Source organism: Rhipicephalus sanguineus, chromosome 8, assembly GCF_013339695.2.
Source record: "Rhipicephalus sanguineus isolate Rsan-2018 chromosome 8, BIME_Rsan_1.4, whole genome shotgun sequence".
Taxonomy (NCBI): domain Eukaryota; kingdom Metazoa; phylum Arthropoda; class Arachnida; order Ixodida; family Ixodidae; genus Rhipicephalus; species Rhipicephalus sanguineus.
In genome coordinates this window covers 137,593,821-137,612,714 of record NC_051183.1, presented here as the reverse complement: position 1 = coordinate 137,612,714, position 18,894 = coordinate 137,593,821, and the positions used below count along the sequence as shown (strand labels likewise).

The 18,894-nt window shown below is 46.4% G+C and overlaps 1 non-coding gene across 1 annotated transcript; it reads right to left on the bottom strand.

The window, feature by feature from the left end:
• Positions 1–7,567: 7,567 nt before the first annotated feature.
• On the bottom strand, positions 7,568–7,639 carry Trnag-ucc (transfer RNA glycine (anticodon UCC)). Its single transcript has one exon. It is a non-coding gene; the product is annotated as a tRNA-Gly (tRNA).
• Positions 7,640–18,894: the final 11,255 nt, after the last annotated feature.

Sequence of the window (18,894 nt, the reverse complement as noted above, 5' to 3'; positions counted from 1 at the left end):
AAAACCCTTTAATAATACAGTCGCACTTTTGAACAGTTATCAACAAGTGACAGGTCGCGAAGTGAACAGGACCGTGGCTGACTTGTACAAATTTAAAGTGCATTACATTTCCTACACAGCACCCGAGATGCGCAATCTTACACAGAAGAACAAAACAGATATATCATGTTTGAAGCGTTAGTAGATATGCGTGTATCTTTTTTTTTATAAGTGTTGTTGAACGCAGCGACAAGCGCACTTCCGGCCTGGTGCTCGGCAGAACGGAGTTCATAGTCGCTTGGGAGGGCACCCACCCTCTGAGAAATTGGCGGCATGGGACCGCCAGACCTAAAAATAAGGTCGTCCTCTTTTGTTTTGCGTATACGGGTACGCCGGCAAGCGAATCTCGAAGCTGCGAGGCTGCGAAAGCGCGCGTTCTCTGTGCTTCCGTCATTCTTTCTCTGTGCAACTGTGTGCGAAGCGCCATGAACAACGTCAACGTGGGCGCTAGTTGCAGCAGCAGCGCCACCACCGCGGAGCAGAGGAAGCCTCGGGAAGCCGAACGTCAGCGTCGGCAAGTGGTAATTCCAACGACGCGACGACCACCGTCTCATAAGTCACATAAGAGAAGGGGAAACTCCATGCGCACCCCCCCGCGATGCTTTCGCATCCCACCATGGTTGCCCGTAGGGGGAGACGATGTGTAATTTTTACAACAAAAGATTAATGATTTTTGGCGCCATACAGTGTGGTCTCGAGGAACTACGAGTCAACGTTGAGAAGATGGTTTATAGCAGCAACTTCGCAATCCCAGTGCCAAGAAGGACAGCCTGTTGCTCACCAGCTGACGGCGAGTGGAGCCAATGATAAATTAGTTCGATGATCTATGCCTTACCAAACACCCTGCAATAACACGCAGACCCCACACAGGAGGCACTTTTTATACGCTAGCTAAAATCATAAAATTGTGTAATTTTCTGCGTCGGAATATCTGATACATTGTAGTTGGCTCAAGTCTTTTAACCGAGTCATTCATAAAAAGTAAAATTACGAGTTCTAGACGAAGACGTATATGTAAGTTATTCCAAAGGTGATATCAGACTTCTTATGCTTCCTGCGTTGCCGGCAACATTGAAATGAGTTTAAGTGCGTAAGCATTTTTATGCCTCCTCTACGACAAGAATATCTATCTATCTATCTATCTATCTATCTATCTATCTATCTATCTATCTATCTATCTATCTATCTATCTATCTATCTATCTATCTATCTATCTATCTATCTATCTATCTATCTGACGACGTGAGACGATTACTGCCCCAAAGAAATAAATGTATAAAATAAAAAAATTGGACCTTCTCCCCGAAGGGAACCCTGATGGGATGCGAAGCAGCGGCGTTGCGCACGGGTGGTGTCACGGGTTGAACGGCGCTAAGGCGGGTGCTGCGGTGAGCGCTGGAAGATTCGTTTGAAGCGAAACTCGGTGTAGTGTTTACTGGTGTAAACGTTTGTTTGAAACGCAGACACGGGAGGCGAGCGGGCGTTGGAGCCGGCAGCTGCGGGTGCTCCGACGGGTGAGGGAGAGAGTGACGTACGCGCGCACCTGCGAGGGAAGCGTGCGAGGGGAGCGTGACGTCAACGCCCAGCTGCGGCGTGACCTACTTGGCACCGCTCCAACACCTGCGCCGAGGGAGCGCGTTGCCTCGCGTTTGTGCGGACGGAGGGACAGCGTTACACAGGCTAGTCAAAGAGCTGCTTCGCATGTAATATATTTCCTTGCCGGGGCTCGGTTGAGCCCAGGCGCCCACGTTCCGAAGGCGAGCGTCCTAACCATCGGGGTACACACCTATGCTTGGCGGCAGTGAATATTGTCACCGGGTCGCGACGTCCACGAAGACAGCAGGCGACATGTCCAAGATGAAACTCTTTATTTGGCCGAACTTGTGGCCGAGAAACGGAAAGTTAATTTACGGCAATACACACGGTATGCACTGATAGCGGCGGGCAGAGCGTCGGCCGTCGATCAACTGACAAACGGTGAAACGCGTCGGCATATATACACGTGCCGTCGAATATTCCAGCGTTATCGCTGGTTGTCGCGCAAACTCTAGAATAAACTCGAGCGTTCGCGTCTTGCGCGCAATCTTTAAAAAAAAGCGGTCTACAATAATCGCGAAGCTTTTCGAAAAATGAGGCGCGGTTTGCGCTGAGAGTTGCTGAGTCTTTGTGGGCGAAAACCGAATACAGCAAAAATGATAATAAGAAACGCACGTGGCAATATATCTGAACCATACGTATGAGTTACACCGGCGGTGAGAAACAAATGTAAAAAATTGGGGAGGACCGAAGCATGTAGCGAAGTGTGTTTCAAACTCCAATAACGCGAAACTTGTGGAGGGGTGAATTATACAGTGCGCGGCGGTGTTTCCCACAGCAAAATATATGCTAATGGTCAATGAGAGACAGAAGAGAGATTAGACACGGAGACCCGCAGTCCACTTTTAGTTAACGCGTGCACGCAGTGAATCTTTATTGTTGAACTACGCACAAAAAGAAATCTCCCACCGGCCCTACATTGCAGGTCAAGATCCAGTGCCTATTGGCGGCGAGGAGTTACGGGGTCGCCCTCTATCAAACGCGCCTCAATTGCGTGCTAGGCAGGATGCCGCCGGCGCGCGCCCCATAGGTTTTGCTGTCGGCGCTCTACAATATCACCTCGCGGAAGCCCTCCGGGACATTTCTGCAGGTACTTTCGAAAAGAAATATGTTCTTTCCTCTCAAAGGAATAATTTTCGACGAACAGAAAGCACAAGATAGTCTACAGTCGCTGTCTCTCTGCAGAAAACCGAGCACCCGCTTCACGCGGTCACCGCGTTGGAGACCCCTGAACCGGCTTCTTGCGTGAAAGGTAGTCAGTCGCTGAGTGCAAAATATGTGAAATATCTCGTTAGAGTAGACTGCCTGTATAACCAAACGGAGCATAACAGAAAGAAGCCTCAAGCCAGCGATAGCACGGGTTAGCAACGACTGACGGTGCCTCTGCATGTATGAGCGTCTGCATGTATATGCTCGTACTAATGGTTTCGCTTTTGCTACGAGCACGTTTTGGCACCGCGCTGTGAACTTTAGGCCGCAGAATATGAGAACTTGTGAGCACACAAACAACTACTGTGTCGCGGACGCTATCAGAGCAGTTCAAAAACAATTTCGTTACAACTACGGCTTCGGTGCGCATGGCAACTTTGTGATGTGCCGTCCCGACGATTCAGTTTTTTTTTTTTGTTGTTGTCTCGCACTGCGTATTTATCGGCCTTCTCAGCAGGCAAATGCCGCTGCTTCTGTTTCTTTATTCAGTGCATTCATTTCGTTTGGTGCTCACCAAAAACGTGAGCAAATGCGACGCCTTTTTTTAATGCTCCTTAATTATCGTTCCATTTGCATTTCAGTGAACTTGCCGCTCTCTGTCATCAACAAATTCATAGACCAAAGCTTCACCACTTTAAGATTGCTGGTGGAAGGAGAAGTAGTCTACGAGATCGAGCATGGTAGTAGCATGCAACGTCAAGCAAAAGACAGAAAATACAGCAACATTCGCCGGACTTGTTCTGCAAACGTAGGCTGTGAACTAGGACCCACGTGAACTTGAAATAGCGGGGAATAAAATAGAAGTTACTGCAGCAACCAGCAGCCGCAAAACAAGATAGTAAATATTTGACGAGTACCCCAGCAATTTTGGCAGCAGTGTCATGTTTAACGCCAACAGGGTGGCATCTTTCCCGCGTAAATAAATGAGGCTCCAAGAAAATACATGGGGTTGGAGAGGCCCAACATCAGTTTGAGAGTGACACAAATAAATTTGGGACAGTTTTTGCGTCAGGGTAACGCAAGCTTGACTGAAAAAATGTTATTGCCAACATAAATGCAGCACACAGCCGCAGCATTTGACTCTCTCGCTATGTACGTCCACCAGCAAACGTCGCGTAGCTTATGAAGGCGAAAGCCTTTCAAACGATGATGCCTCTTCAAACGGGAAGATTGACCGTCGCGGCGTCAAGACGAGTGACGCAATATATAATCGTCACATGATGAGGTCGACATATGACGTCATCATGACGTAACAGACCTCCTAAATTTGTAACTTCATTATGACATCACCATGACGTGACATAACGTGATGTCACATGATGACGTATTCACACGACATGGTCCCTTTGCATTGCCTCCGTGATCGGTGATGGCGTTATCATATGACGTCATCAGGACGTCACAGACCGCCAAAATATGTAGCGTCATTATGACGTCATATAACGTGACGTCACATGATCACATATTCAACGCCATGGTCGCTTTGCATTGCCTCCGTGATTCGTTACGGAGGCCGTGCAGAACGCTTTTGGAGAGGGGCGCGGGAGAATCAATACATCGACTGACAAGAAGATGGCTTTCACCTTTCAGTCATCTTTGGCGAATGCATAAGGGACCCTGTGAGTTTTTAATTCAACGTATCTAAACAATGACTTGCGCATCTGCAGCCGATTTTGTGGATGCTGAGCACGGGGCCGGAGTGCAAGAGGTCGCACGGGAGGGTTCTGAGATGGTATCGCACGTGGTAAAAGGTAGCGCCTTTTCCATCCTGTGGCAAAGCATGATTTGCCGGCGGGAAGCACGCGTGAGCCATCGTCTCAGTGCGCGCTGTCTGCTACTCACCGAATATCGCAGGCCCGACGCAGTAACGAAAGACTTCGTCGCGGAAGTGCTTGTTGCACACAAGTGTCGTAGCCGATGGGTACTTGCCGGTTCTTAGCTTTACAACCCATGCTTCACGCAGTTTCTTCTCCCGCGGTTACCGGTGCAGGCCGACACTGGGCTCCGTTGCGTAAGCCCGGCACTGCGGCACCGAGCGGTAGAGCACCATGTTCGTCGCCTTCGGAGGCAGCCACTCTATTAAAATGGTTTCAGTTGAGCAGAAAACGTGAGAAGACTTCCGTATTTGAACGGACCGCAGCGCATGTGGTACTTGAAACTCGTTTTCAAAGCACGCGGCAGCGCCAGCAGCGCTCCACAAGCAGCCGACGCGGCCGCTGAGACCACGTGATCCTGCCAAGCACGTCACACCGACGGTGGCGCCGGCGTTTCCAGTGGTGGGCCTCGAGGCCAACATATACGGGGTGGCCGGTGAACAACACGGTTGTGCAGCGTGAGCAGACGGTTTTTTCATTAAAGAAACTGGCTAGCAGACGCTGCCTGCGTCGGCTTTGTCTCTCGTGGGCGAGAGTGCGTTCTCGTTCGTTGCGAGTTGGCAGTTCAGCGCTCATCGCAGAAAGAGGGTTCCCATACTCAACGCGCGTCGTTCGCTCTATCTCGCCACACGGCGAGCGCTGAGGCGCCATGACAGCAGCCACGATGCCCGCCGACGCGCTTCGCCCCTAAAACACGGCAGGGTAGGCTACGTAGAGCCGGCCATGCCATCAACATTAGCGCAGTAATAAGAAACGCTCAAATACAAGAAAAACCCGAGATTAATGTGCGTGTGTGTCTGGGCACGATCACTGTAATCGTTTCGAGAGTTTGAATGCGACCTGTCTCCACCTCTGCCGGATGATTTGCGCCTCACGTGCAGCATGGGCGCGCTACTGACCAACCATATATCCGAATTGGTTTATTGCGATGGTTAAAAAGATTACAGGATGTTGAAGTCAAGGCTTCGACGGACGCCCCTCTGGTCGGGAAGAATCATTGAATAAAAAAGATGAAGACGCCGACTACAAGAGAATAAAAATGTAATGACGTTTCGGCACCCAGAACGGGAGCCTTGGTCACAATCTTGAATTGTTCACAAATTGTGAACAAGGCTCCCGTTCTGGGTGCCGAAACGTCATTACATTTTTATTTTCTTGTGGTCGGCGTCTTCGTCTTTTTTATTCAATTACAGGATGTTAATATACAGAAGGAGGTCCCGAAGTCAAAGACTGCAATGGTACCTCCTCTACAATTTATAAACATTAGCTTTCAGCAGTTAATACGCGAGGAACAATAGCTGCTTTTCAGCATTTTCCATAATTAAGGAATAGAAAATGCGCAAATAATAGCCGTATAAAACTTGTTGTGGGAGAGCAAAGTTATACATTATTAAACAATGTGAATGACATGAAATAGCAAGGATAAACGCGAAGGCTGCAGGTTCGGTCCCTACCGTCGGCAAATTGTCTTTTCGTTCCCTTTACTCGCTGCACGTCTACTCGTATATCACAATTAGATGCGAAGTATCTTATGGCGGAGTTCAATCCGGTGGTGGTGGTGTGCGGCGTCACCACCCTTACTGCGCATGCGCACACCCTCTCCACTCCCTCTCCCCACTTCCCCCTCCCCTTTCCCCCTCTCACTTCCCCTCTCCACTTTCACTCTCCCCTCCTCTCCACTTCCCCTCTACCCTTTCCCCTCACCACTTTCCCTCTCCGCTTCCCCTCTCCCATCCCCCTTTCCACTCTTCCTCTGAAACGCCGGCTAGACATGACGAAATTCTCTCCTGCTCAACGGCGCGATGAGCACCAGCGCATGCGCGCCCCCTCCCCCTCTCTCTCCTCTCCTACGCTGCCCCCCTCTCGCACGCCTGCCGACTGCGTTCCCCGCTCGCCCTGTGAGAATTAAATGCCAGGCTAGAGGGAAGACAAGACGCGCGTAGCGTTCCTCTTCGCGTTCCACGACGCGAGGTTGGTAGCATGCCCAAAGAACGCCAACGGAACGCGATCGTGCAAGTGCTCCGGCTTCGCATCGCCTCATGGTCCCCTTTAGCGGGAAATGGTGTAAATTTTTTACGACAATGCACTTCAGACAGTACAATTAACGTTCCCTATACCTTCCCTTGCTTCATTATGTGGTGTTTTTCATTAAGTTTGTGTCAAACAAAGACACGAGCCCTGAAAATTCTCTTCCTTAATTCAAGGTATCATTAGGAACTACATATTGAAGACCGCAACATATATTATACATGATGCGACGCATATGTGATAAATTAGATAAATAATCAATCATTTTTGACAGGGATGCATAACAGCAATGTATGTATGACTGCATAGGTTGTCAGTTTGTGCAACTTGCCGCACTTGTTAGCAATGTATGGTTTTACAAATCGAACAAGCTAAATAAAACTAGAACACACTCGTCTTCGCTCTCTCTGAATATATTTTATTATATTTAGATTTTTAATTTAAATTTGTATACATCCAATAGCAAAAGTAAAAAGGGCGAGCCGCTGCGTGAACCCCTTCCACCCATTTATATTTTCGTCAGCAAAGCAAGACATTTTAGGTATCTTGTGATTTTGTACATGTGTGCTTTTCTTTTCTTGCATGCATATAACCCCGCTCAAGATAGGGTGAATTGGAGTTTAACAACAGATGCCATCCTCCTGCAGTGGACATAATATAGGCTGATGAAGACGACGATGACGATGTAAAACGATATTCTAAACTAGCTTTTTATGTCGAATTCCTGTGACTACCTCCCTCCTTGTGTATGAAAATCGGTGAACCACCCTAACACATGGAGTGAAGATTTGTGAATAAAAAAAATAAATAAATAAGAAACATGCGTCGGCCGGGAATCGAACCCGGGTCAACTGCTTGGAAGGCAGCTATGCTAACCACTATACCACCGACGCTTTTTTCTTTCTTTATTGCCTATGTACATACATACAGCAGTGAAGACAAATATATACCGTACAAAGAACAAAAAAAAATAATAAATAAAAAAAATACAGTTTGCAAGCTTCTTAAAATTCCTTCATCTGTAGAAGGCTTTCTACTTGATGAAGCCAATCCGGTACATCTTCCTGGACCTTTTGTGTTTCTACAAATGAACATATAGACTCGAAGAAGTATTGTCGAACCGGACGTGCATTAATATCGGCATGGCGCACCGCCATTCTTGACTGCCATATACTGTGTAGGCCCAGTAACATGACTAGATCGAATGGTACCCCTTCCTCATTTTCAACCGGGAGAAATCTGATGCCGTAGGCGTCGAGGGGCAAATCCTTTTTTTAGAGTGCGTTGAAGAACGTCCCAAAAAAAAGACCGCATCCCAGCAGTCAAGAAAAACATGTTCGATTGTCTCCGGCTTCCTGCAGAGTAAACAAAGGTCTCCCCAAGGAACGAATAAGCCCTTTTCTTGCATCCATGTTTTGACAGGCAATGTTGCACTGTGTAATTTGAAGAAAAAGGATTTTACTCCAGGTGTTACCTCCATTTTTTTTACTCGGCTCAAGACATTCTGACCTGGGCCTACACGGTACATTGCTCTATAAAGAGGAACAGGAAGAACTGTATCTACTAGATCTTTGTATAACTTTTTACGGGAAACAGAACAGACGAAGCCTACATTGTTGCAGTTTTGATCGATAAGCACATGCGACCGGAGGAAAGGAGCAGGCGAGCGGGAAGCGACCAGGTCATTGTCCGAGCGCGAACCGGCTCCGGTAGTATATATTTGCAAGCGGCGGTCTTTTTAAACAACGGCTTTCCGCATGCATTCTCCGATTGTTCAACAGACTGCAACCAGCGTTGCATTGTGAGAACCTTTTAAGGCGAAAGCCTTCGACGCCTCATCAAACGCGAAAAGGGACCACCGGCGTGAGCGCTAACACGACCGATGCAAAGAATCATAATCACGTGATGACGTCACCTTATACCGTCATCATGATTTCCCAAGTCGCCACATTTCATCATGTCATTATGAAGTGACCATGACATCCCTATGACGCCACATAAGGCGACCTAATACGATGATGTCATCAGATGACGTCGCTTGGTCAAAGGTGATCCGATCCCGGAGGCAGGTGAGGTGCAGAAAGCTCCCAATGCCTCTGATCCCGGAGGCGGTGCAAAACCACGTTGGGTGCAGAAAACTTCCGAGGGGTGGGCGGATCAATACGTCGAATGAGAAGAAAAGGAAGAACAAGATTGTGGATTCCTTCTTCGCTTTCCAAACTTTAAGAAACGAATGCTCTTTAAGAAACGAATGAATCCCTGACTGACTGACTGACTGACTGACTGACTGACTGACTGACTGACTGACTGACTGAATGAATGAATGAATGAATGAATGAATCAATCAATCAATCAATCAATCAATCAAACAAACAATCAATCAATCAATTAATTAATTAATGATTAAAAATTTAATTGGTTGAATAATTATTAATAATAAATGCCCTGGCCTTATTGGCACCTTCGTTACACCTTCTTGCCGCTGTGCCGTTTTGCACCTAGTAGGGTTGTACATATAGCCGACAGGTGTATAAGCTACGTTCAAAAGGCGCACCCAAAGCACCACTGCGAATGTGAAAATCCAATATATAAGTGAAGAGGAAGCTAATTTATTTCGCATAACTTCATGATTGTGAGCAATGTAGAGGTGTAATAGTTTAATTATTACTGCAATAATAATTACCAATAATTGTTTAGTGTTAATGCCGAAGATTTGAGTTAGATTCCTAGCTGCAGCAGGTTATCTCATTGAGCACTATAATTTCTCCGTGTATTGCTACGTAGAGGTGTCACTTTTTACACCATCAATTCTGGAAACTTTCAGTTGAAGTATCACGTTCTTTGCTCTTTTATTTGGATGTTTTCTTTCCAGAGTGCTCCTTTAATAATGCATAGAACTCTTCACTGCTGTTTAACAATATGGATGAATGAATCAATGAAAACCTTGAATCTATGGGTGTATTGCCACGGTATTTATACCTCCTTGACGCTCTTACGTTTCCACCTGATAAGCGTTGTACAAATAGCCGAGAGGCGTGCAAGCTAAGCTCTTAAAGCGTTGCCAAAACAGCACAGTGATTGAGAGAAAGCTTTATGTAAGCGAGCAGAAAGCCGAGTGAATTTGTAATACTCTGTGATGCTGGGCACTGACTGCGTAGTTACAATAGCTGATTCACTCATATAATATTGATTACTAATAATTACTGCGTGGTAATGCGGAAGACGAGGTGGAATCCGAACTGCTGCTGGTAAGCTATTCGAGCACGCACATTTGCTTATATGCTGCTATTTCTGTACCTCAGTTAAGCTAATATAAATAGTTCCTCTGTGCTTTCTCAGGTTTTGTCATATGTTTTCCGCGTGTTGACCTGATGAACGTGGATTTCGCTAGTTAACTTGGTCACATATCCCGGCGTCGCGTTGTTTTTAGTCCGGATGCACAAATGTAGTCATAATGACAAAACGCAAGATAATTCGTAGACATGTCTCACTTTATGTACACCACCTAAACAACTCATCCAATTTCTTTGCTGGCAGTTTCTTAACCGTCGTTATGATCAACTTGCTTAACAACATGATTCTCGCGTCGCAGTGTTCATAAACGCGTAGGTTGTGGTGTTCCGAATAATTGCGAAATTCCTTTCAACAAAGGTGTCGAGCATCTTGACTGATTCTATGAGGTGTGCTCTTGATGGCACCCACAAACGATGCCCACAGCATTACAAATTACCACGAAGAATCTTCTTGCAGCAGATGGGTATGTGAGCATGGCGAGCACGTGTCATAGAGAGGTTTTGACATCAATGGCTTTTGTGGTTAGTTGTACCAATTGAACCACAGGTCTGGAGCCTGCTAATATGTAAAGAACCTAGTACAGCGAAGCATTTCCATGAACTGCAACATGGTTCGTGCATTGCAATGCTTCTTCCTGTGCGTTTGCGGGCTCGTTTCCACGTCTTTCGCGTGATGTTTGGGGCGAAAGGTGTGTGAGTGCAGTCAGTGATGAGAACATATTTGCAGGCTGTGTTGAATCTGAACAGCTACCTTTGCTCGGAAGTGCTGCCTCGGAAGTGCTTTGCTCGGAAGAAACGCTGCCTACGCAATGCTGCATATCTGAAGCCTATGGGTGCTATGCAGGATGGCCCGAGTTTGGCGAAACTCGGGATTTTTCCGAGCTCTGGCGACACCCCCTTTTGAACGAGCTAATAGTACGAGAAGGTGAAATCCATCCCTCAGCGCGCGCTCCGTTCCATTGGTTACGATGGAACGCGGCGTCACGTCAAGGGCGGTCGAGAAGGTTGGGTGGTGTCGTCAAACTTCTTTCATTTGTTTGTCGTTCCACTGAGTGCAGAAGTGCACCCATGCAAAAAAGTGACAGAAAGCTCTACTAACTATATTTTTTATGTGTGCGCGGGCCGTTTGAATTCATTTTCAAGCGTTTAATGTCTGCAATAAGTATCCTTTAGGAGAGTCAGCACCGTGTCCTCTGAGATTAGTTCCGACCGAGCGCCTTATAAAACGGCGGCTAGAGCTAATCACCGAGGCCACGTGTATAATCACCATGGTCGCCCTGTACATTCTAGCGCGTTGCTCGGCCGGCGCGCGCCCTCGTCGTTCTCTTCTTCATCGTCTGCTCGCTCCCAGAGCACGTGCGCCCGGCTGATTAGCTAATTGCCTGGGTGGTATACCTAGCTAAGTCAGGGCGTGCTATGACGAAGCTGATTAGGCCAAATCATGCGAAGGCTGAGCTAACTAAGCCACGTCTTACTATGACCATGCTAATGAAGTCGTGTAAAGCTAGGAACAAGGTAATTAAGATGATGCTAACTAACACGACGCTACTTAAGAGCATGTAAATAAAACAAAGATAATCAAGACGTTACTCACCGAGATCGTGTTAATTAGGATCGTTCTAATTAGGATTATGCTAATTACACCTGTACTATTCAGGACCTTGCGAATTAAACCTGAGTAATTAATGCCGTGGTAATTAAGACGCTATAAATTAATGTTAACTAACACGACGCTAATTATGAGTGTGTTAATTAGGATCGTGCTCATTAGAATTATGCTAATTACCTCTGTATTATTCAGGACCTTGCGAAATAAACCTGGGTCATTAATGCCGCTGTAATTAAATCATCGACAGTTAGTGCTAATTAGCACGACGCTAATTATGAGCGTGCACTTTAAACCAAGATAATGAAGACCTTACTCACTGAAGTCGTCTTAATTAGGTTCGTGCTAATTAGTATTATGCTAATTACCTCCGTGCTATTCAGGACCTTGCGAATTAAACCTGGGTAATTAATGTCGTGGTAATTACAACATTAACAATTAAGAAAAGACATTCAATATCATGTTAGTTAAGACCTACCTAATCAATAGTACCATTATTGAGACCGAACTGACACGGTCGTTACTCCGAAGCAGGCCAAGCATTCTGAGTAGTCGAACCACGTAAAAAGCTGGCAGAATCTAGGTGATCACAAGCTCTTCCGATGGCTCCAGCCTTCGCACAAGTAGTGCAAGCTGACCAAATTATTTTATATGCAAAGAAGCTGCTGAGTAGCGTCCACCGCATAAAAACACTTGACAAGCACACTGGCACTATGACAGTTACGAGTTGAACTGGGGCCTCTTCAGAATCAACGAGTTTGTGCCCGAGTTCGCGCGTCAATCAGTTTGATTGACAGACGCCCGCGGCGAAGAGAGGGTCCGCCCACCGCGTTTCCTCTTGCCGAGGAAACGAGCTCACGACGCAACGCCAGCGAGCGGCACCTTTCATCTATGAGCCTAATCGCACAGACTATGCACACACGCACGAAGAACTAAAGGTTATATCATCACGTGGCTACGATGTCTGGCATTCACTTTCACCGCTCTCACGACGTACCACTCACAGCTACGAAGCAAGCGCCCCTGGTGGGATTTTTGGCGAGAACTATTTCCTTGTTTATTATTTACTTATTTGTTGAGGCATTGTTTCTACCGATTCGCTACTACAGAAAATTCTTCAGACGTGTAATGTAAGTATAGCCGTAACCTGTCCGTTTATTTATCTGTAATATTCCAGAGAAGCGAAACGAGCTGCACCAGAGTGCTGCGCGTGCGCCCTTGTTGCCTTCGAGAGTGGAAATTTCCATGCTGCAGGTGGAACGAAAGAATTTTCCGAAAGAGGACAAACGCCCACGAACACGCCCGTGGGAGGCGCGATGAACAGTTGGCAAAAAGATAGCGCGACAATCACGCTGACGTCGCTGCACTGTCAAAATGTTGACTGAGTGGCGGCGCTGACGCGTTCGCACGCGGTGTTCCTATGAAAACCGCCGCAAACGCCGCGCATTCGTTTGTGACGCCATTCTCGTTCTTGTAGCCGTTTTTATCAACGCTGCTATCGCGTGCTCCGCACTGTCTTCCTGTCATGACTACCGTAATGCGAGCTCGGAGCAAACTCGTGTGCCCGAGAAGCTCGGGCCATCCTGCATAGCACCCTATGTCGTACTTTTACCCGCGGCTAAAGGGCCTCGAAATCCTTGATTTCTATATTCTGCTGTTTGTTATAGGTAACAGCACAATATCTGCTTCATAATGCACCAATGCGGATTCAGCGCTTCCTTACAAATAACAGGATACTGTGGTAGAGCCTTTAGAAATTCACGCAGTGCGGAAGCATTGCTTCCTCTGAGAAAAAGTATCGCGCTTCTGACGCTGCATAAATTTAACCCAACCCATGCAACGGTTCTCTCTGTAATCATAACGACGGTAGTATCACGAAACAAGCTGATAACAATACAAGACATTATTCCTTGATCTGTGATTCTGTGGATATTATAAATTAAGTATCTCGGATAAAACACATTAGAACCGGCGTCGGGTGTGCCTAGAGCACGCTTGCTCAGTGGTCTAGGGCTTGAAGCCCCTAGTAATGCGTTTCGGTATCTATGATTCTCGCGCGAGCCAAATCGAAGATTAGCTGCAGCCAATTTTTATCTGTACTGTTACAATTGTACTGATGGGCGAAATTTATGCAAAGGTAGGCAAGAAGCAGGCTGGAGACCAGGCAGTGGCGGAATTTGGCGTCGTTTCTAAAGATGCCCGAGGGAAGTTATTAGTAGAGTTTCCAGAACGCAACAATTCACAGATCTTGAATAGCTTCGACCGAAAACGGGCGCAGCGTAACTGGACGTGAATGAGTCCTAATGGTGAAACTAAGAATGAAATAACCTTCATACTGTGCGCACACCCGTTCATCGTACAGGATGTAGAAGAACATAGCGTTGGGCGAGTTGGTATTCCATTGTGAATGGCATTCGCGCAAAAAAAAAAAAAATCACAGCATATCAACGCAGTGAATGATGATGAGTGGGCGAAGCTGCGGAGGTTCATCGGTGAACCGTGAATCTTCCGTGAATTCTGCCCAGTACATCATCACTGACGTGAGATCGGGCGCGTTTATACTAAAGGTTCGATGAGTTATGACGACTTGCAGCTCACTTTAATTTTACATGTACGCTGTGAATTTTCATTCTTTAGAAAACCATTGCTTTGGAAAACATCTGGCGTCTTTCGTTAAGCAGCTGGCGTCTTTTCGTTTTGCTTTAGAAATATCTGGCGTTCTTTCGTTTTGCTTTTACAAAACATCTGGCGTCTTTCGTTGGTTTATTTCATCAATCAACGGCGTTTTGAACAAAATTTTTATTGTTTAATCACGCACAGGAGAAATCTCACCAGGCACTACCTTGGAGGTAAACAATGGCTCCTAATGGGAATGAGAGACAGAAGAAGTCGGCTTTTAGCTAACACTTACACTTCTACTAACGTTTCCTACTGGAACATGCCAATGGCTGCTAATGGGGAATGAGAGACAGAAGAATTCGGCTTTTAGTTAACGCGCACGCTGCGAATTTTTTATTGTTCAACAACGCACAGGAAAATTCTCCCACCGGCACCACCTTGGAGGTCAAAGCGTAAGACTGGTTACGCACTACGACTACTACGACTACGAGGGACGAACGGGTGCCGCCTTAAGGAGCTTCGCCCCTAAAACAGGGAGACGAAGGAAAGAAACCGCGAGACAAGCGCAGACTAACAAATTATTGTTTATTGACAGAAATACACCATAATGGACCATAGAACCTTGTTGAAAGGGCAACCTTCATCTAATCTCTACCTACATTGTAAACATTGTAATTGTCAACCTTTACTAAATGAAACCAAAGTGTTGTTGAGGCTCAAAGATAAGATTGCGCGAGAGATTGTTGAGGTCTTCTACATCCATAAGTCCTGCGACATGCGTGTGGCAAGGCCATCGGTAAACTTGCATAAACTTGAGATCGACTATCTAATTTGCAACCTGTAATCATAGCACGTACCTGTAATCATAGCAGAAATTGAGGTGGGCAGATGAGATTAAGAAGTTTGTGCGTATAACGTGGCAGCAGCGAGCACATGACCGGGTTTATTGGCGGAAGACGGGAGAGGCCTTTTCCCTGCAATGGGCGTTGTCAGGCTGATGATGCTACAAAGAATGTCGTATAAAACGAACCAATGTATGCCCCAGATGATCTTTCATTATAGCGAGGTCGACTGTACTTAATTGCTTTTCTATGAGCTTTTAGACTTCGAATTACTTTTGTAAATCAGTTACGACTAATGCAACGTAATTGCTTTTTATTAGCAACTTGTACTCGATGAGAAAGTTGCTCGCAAGTTATCTGTAGCGTGAGGATATATATCCATATGCTCGGCCCAACCAAGGAGGATTAATAATAATTGCTGGAGTGGAAGTTATGCCTGGGAAGTGAAGGCAAGAAACGGGCACCTTGACAGTGGCAAGATAAAATGCCGGTGGGAAAAAAGCAGCGTTTCCCTGACGCGCCCAAGCAGGTTAATGTGGGTAATTTTTAGGGACAGACAGTCTTCGGCGTGTACTTTTGTGTTAGAAACTTCCTTAAGAAGCCTCAAAGTATTGGCAAATTTTATTGGAAATCAAGTCAATAACACTCATCTCGATAGGTTATTTTCGTCAGGAACATCGCTTTCTTTATTTTATAATTTGTCCAGCGTTCACGTTACTAGAGCAAATCCGCTTTATCTCTAAGCGGGCAGCATCCAAAAAGAGCATGATTCAGAGACAAACCAGCCTCAAAACGTAGGGTAGCCGCTTGGGCTAGTTGGTAGGTCATGACAATTATTATAGCGCAAAATCAAGACGAAGACGTCTTCGTCGTCGTCGTCGTCGCCTTCGTGTACCTTTTGTCTTCGTCTTGCTTTTGCGCTATATTAATTGTCAAACCGTGGCTTTACTTTTAAATGCGAAGCATTTCTTAGCGAACTTCTGCGAGTTTGAGCGTATCTATCTATCTATCTATCTATCTATCTATCTATCTATCTATCTATCTATCTATCTATCTATCTATCTATCTATCTATCTATCTATCTATCTATCTATCTATCTATCTATCTATCTATCTATCTATCTATCTATCTATCTATCTAGCCGCCTACGACTTTGGGCTCTCCTGGCCGTTTCGTTAATAGGATATACACCAAAATTAGTATGCCGTAGCGTGACTTTATGACGAACATAAATGACCGGTCATAACATGAAAATCTTGATATCCATGTCATGAACGACATGATTTACATGCCACTGTTTTGGTACTCTTGCGGCCGTTTCGTTAGATTGATATATACCAAAATTGGTATGGCGTGAGAATAGTGTATGACGAACACAATTGACAGGTCCTAACGTGCAAATCATGACACGCATATCATGTACAGCATGATTTACATTCCACGCTCATGGTGCGCTGGCGGCGGTTTCGCTGGCTTGATATACACCAAAATTGGTATCGCGTGACGTGACTCTGTGACGAAAACAAATAACAGGTGGTACCATGAAAATTGTGACACGCATGTCATGCACAGCATGACTTACGTGCCACGCTCATGGCGCGCTGGCGGCCGTTTCGCTAGCTTGATAAAACACCAAAATTGGTATCGCGTGACATGACTGTGGGACGAAAACAAATAACAGGTGGTACCATGGAAATCATGACACGCGTGTCATGCACAGCATGACTTACGACCACGCTCATGGCGCGCTCGCGGCTGTTTCGCTATCTTGATATACACCAAAATTGGTATCGCGTGACGTGACTGTGTGATGGAACCAAATAACCGGTGGTACCATGAAAATCATGACACGCATGTCATGCACAGCATGACTTACGTGCCACGCTCATGGCGCGCTGGCGGCCGTTTCGCTAGCTTGATATACACCAAAATTGGTATCTCGCGACGTAACTGTGTGGCGAAAACAAATAACAGGTGGTCCCATGAAAATCATGACACGCATGTCATACACAGCATGACTTACGTGCCACGCTCATGGCGCGCTGGCGGCCGTTTCGCTACCTTGATATACACCAAAATTGATATCGCGTGACGTGACTGTGTGACAAAAACAAATAACAGGTGGTACCATGAAAATCATGACACGCGTGTCATGCACAGCATGACTTACGTCCACGCTCATGGCGCGCTCGCGGCCGTTTCGCTAGCTTGATATACACCAAAATTGGTATCGCGTGACGTGACTGTGTGACGAAAACAAATAACAGGTGGTACCATGAAAATCATGACACGCATGTCATGCACAGCATTACTTACGTGCCACCCTCATGGCACGCTGGCGGCCGTTTCGCTAGCTTGATATACACTAAAATTGGTATCTCGCGACGTAACTTTGTGACGAAAACAAATAACAGGTGGTACCATGAAAATCATGACACGCGTGTCATGCACAGCATGACTGACGTCCACGCTCATGGCGCGCTGGCGGCCGTTTCGCTAGCTTGATATACACCAAAATTGGTATCTCGCGACGTAACTTTGTGACGAAAACAAATAACAGGTGGTACTATGAAAATCATGACACGCATGTCATACACAGCATGACTTACGTGCCACGCTCATGGCGCGCTGGCGGCCATTTCGCTAGCTTGATATACACCAAAATTGGTATCGCGTGACGTGACTGTGTGACGAAAACAAATAACAGGTGGTACCATGACAATCATGACACGCGTGTCATGCACAGCATGACTGACGTCCACGCTCATGGCGCGCTGGCGGCCGTTTCGCTAGCTTGATATACACCAAAATTGGTATCGCGTGACGTGACTGTGTGATGAAAACAAATAACAGGTGGTACCATGAAAATCATGACACGCATGTCATGCACAGCATGACTTACGTACTACGCTCATGGCGCGCTGGCGGCCGTTTCGCTAGCTTGATATACACCAAAATTGGTATCTCGTGACGTAACTATGTGACGAAAACAAATCGCAGGTGGTACCATGAAATTCATGACACGCATGTCCTGCACAGCATGACATACGTGCCACGCTCATGCACGCTGGCGGCCGTTTCGCTAGCTTGATATACACCAAAATTGGTATCTCGCGACGTAACATTGTGATGGAACCAAATAACAGGTGGTACCATGAAAATCATGACACGCGTGTCATGCACAGCATGACTTACGCGCCACGCTCATGGCACCCTGGCGGCCATTTCGCTAGCTTGATATACACCAAAATTGGTATCGCGTGACGTGACTGTGTGATGGAACCAAATAACAGGTGGTACCATGAAAATCATGACACGCATGTCATGCACAGCATGACTTACGTGCCACGCTCATGGCGCGCTGGCGGCCATTTCGCTAGCTTGATATACACCAACATTGGTATCGCGTGACGTGACTGTGTGACGAAAACAAATTACAGGTGGTACCATGACAATCATGACACGCGTGTCATGCACAGCATGACTGACGTCCACGCTCATGGCGCGCTGGCGGCCGTTTCGCTAGATTGATATACACCAAGATTGGTATCTCGTGACGTGACTGTGTGATGAAAACAAATAACAGGTGGTACCATGAAAATCATGACACGCATGTCATGCACAGCATGACTTACGTACTACGCTCATGGCGCGCTGGCGGCCGTTTCGCTAGCTTGATATACACCAAAATTGGTATCTCGTGACGTGACTGTGTGACGAAAACAAATAACAGGTGGTACAATGACAATCATGACACGCGTGTCATGCACAGCATGACTGACGTCCA